This window comes from Scylla paramamosain, chromosome 5 (genome assembly GCF_035594125.1).
Source record: "Scylla paramamosain isolate STU-SP2022 chromosome 5, ASM3559412v1, whole genome shotgun sequence".
Lineage (NCBI taxonomy): Eukaryota > Metazoa > Arthropoda > Malacostraca > Decapoda > Portunidae > Scylla > Scylla paramamosain.
In genome coordinates, this window is record NC_087155.1 from 25,747,556 (window position 1) to 25,750,055 (window position 2,500).

General features: G+C 45.0%; 1 protein-coding gene across 3 annotated transcripts in view; it reads right to left on the bottom strand.

Moving 5' to 3' along the window:
* Window positions 1-2,500, bottom strand: part of LOC135100719 (zinc finger protein 609-like) — an 83,798-nt gene that overhangs the window by 44,952 nt on the left and 36,346 nt on the right. For 2 of the 3 annotated variants that reach the window (XM_064003911.1, XM_064003909.1), the window contains one exon: window positions 1,179-1,206. The exons of the other annotated variant lie outside the window; for it this stretch is intronic. The gene's annotated coding sequence lies outside the window, so the exon portion shown is untranslated. The remainder of the gene's footprint in view (window positions 1-1,178; window positions 1,207-2,500) is intronic. 3 annotated transcript variants of the gene reach the window in all.

The window sequence follows — 2,500 nt, forward strand, 5'->3', positions numbered from 1 at the left end:
CAGGTTACCTCCATCAATACTTCTTTCCTCCCTCCCTTCCTTCCTCCTCCTCCTCCTTTCCTTCGTTCTTTTCCTATCATTTTTCTTTCGTTTTATCATTTCCTTTCGTCTCGTTTTCTATCCTTCTTATCTTTCTGTTTCATTTTTCTCCTTTCTTTGTTCTCTCTCTCTCTCTCTCTCTCTCTCTCTCTCTCTCTCTCTCTCTCTCTCTCTCTCTCTCTCTGCTCTTCGATCTCGTCTTCCTCATCCTCATTCCATCTCCTCTTACTTTGCCTCTTCCTTCTCGTCTCCTCCTCCTCTTCTTCCTTTTTTCCTCTCCTTTCCTTCTTTTTTATTCGTTTCTCTCTCGCCTTCGTCTTCTTTCTTATCCGAGTCCATCTCCATTTTTTCTTCTTTTAATTTCTCCTCTTCTTCCTCCTCCTCTTCTTCCTTCTTCTCTTTTTGTCTCTTACCACTCCTACTCCTACCCCTCTTTCCATCTCTTCCACCACCTCATCCTCCTCTTCTTACTACTCCTCTTCCTCCTCCTCTTCTTCTTTTCCTCCTCCTCCTCCTTCTCGACATCTCCTAGTGATCGACGAATTTTGGAAGAAAATTGAAGTCTGGGAGAAAATAAGAAAAAAAGTGAAAAACTGAGAAAAATAAAGAAATCGAAAGGAGAAACAAAAAGAGAGAGAAAAAATATCTTTCTTTGTTTCGTTTCTAAATCCAACCCTTCCCTTCCTCTCCTCTCCTCTCCCTCCCTCCCTCCCTCCCACCTCTCCTCTCCCTCCCTCCCACTCACTCACTCACTCACTCTCCCTCCCTCCTTGCTCCTCTTTGTCCTCTCCCTCCTCCACTCCTCTCCTCTCCCTGAAACCTTCCCACACACAAATCTCTCTCTCTCTCTCTCTCTCTCTCTCTCTCTCTCTCTCTCTCTCTCTCTCTCTCTCTCTCCCTTAAACCCCCTCTCTTCCCCTACCCAATCTCCCTTTCCCCTCACTCACACACGCCTATCCCCTCTACCAAACACCCTCCTCTCCCTTCCCTTCTCTTCCCATCCCCCTTTAATCCCATCACTCTCTCCCCCACGCCCTATAACACCATCCACCTACCCACCACTCCTCTAATACCTTCGCTACATATACAAACACTCCTCCCGTAGAAGTAGCAGCAGGAGGAAGCCACAGTACACTCACCAAAGGCCTGGAGGGGATGGGGTCACACCTGCAATGGAAACAGATGCCAGGATCAGTCAAACAGTTTACTTACTATACGCACATTCCCGGAAACACCTGTTATAAAAAGTAGGTAGAGTTATTTTAAAGGTAAACTATAGAGTGGTTTAGCTTATTTTTTCCTTTCTTTCTTTCGCTTGTCTATCTCAATGTCTGTTTTATTTTATTTTTTTTCGTTTATTTTCCTCTTCTTTCGTTTGTGTAAGGAGGGGAGGGGAGGAGAGGTGAGAGAAAAAAATATCTGTAAACCTTACCCCCTGTCTTCACCGCCAACACACAACAGGAAGGAATTATCTCTTACACAATTCAATAAACCGAAAACACACACACACACACACACACACACACACACACACACACACACACACACACACACACACACACACACACGTACCCAGCACATCCGCCAGCGCCAGATCTGTCTGTGTGTGTGTGTGTGTGTGTGTGTGTGTGTGTGTGTGTGTGTGTGTGTGTGTGTGTGTGTGTGTGTGTGTGTCTAAATATAAGAAAAAACCACAAATCTTAAGTCAACATACTGTCAGTCACTCCCGGAGAGTCTGAAGCATTCCCAGACTCTCTCTCTCTCTCTCTCTCTCTCTCTCTCTCTCTCTCTCTCTCTCTCTCTCTCTCTCACCCACAACACCCCGAAGCTCTCCAATAATAATTGCCTCAAGCCACCACCACTGAGAGAGAGAGAGAGAGAGAGAGAGAGAGAGAGAGAGAGAGAGAGAGAGAGAGAGAGAGAGAGAGAGAGAGAGAGAGAGAGAGAGATCTAATCTTCTCCTAAAAGCCAGAGGGGCATAAGAGTCAAGCCACGACTCCCAACACTAAAGCTTATCTCCAGAGTGAGTCTCTCTCTCTCTCTCTCTCTCTCTCTCTCTCTCTCTCTCTCTCTCTCTCTCTCTCTCTCTCTCTCTCTGTTATTTATCTCTCATTTATCTCCACTTTTTCTCTCTCCCTACACCGTTGTTTAATTATATTCAACCAGATTGGTATCTCTCTCTCTCTCTCTCTCTCTCTCTCTCTCTCTCTCTCTCTCTCTCTCTCTCTCTCTCTCTCTCTCTCTCTCTCTCTCTCTCTCTCTCTCTCTCTCTCTCTCTCTGTATTTAATGGCAATCAATTTCAGTCATTTTCTCTCTCCATTTATACACTTGGAAATCGATTCTCTCTCTCTCTCTCTCTCTCTCTCTCTCTCTCTCTCTCTCTCTCTCTCTCTCTCTCTCTCTCTGTTGTATAAAAAGTGAGAACCATCATATTCACAAATTTATGTTCATATTCTCTCT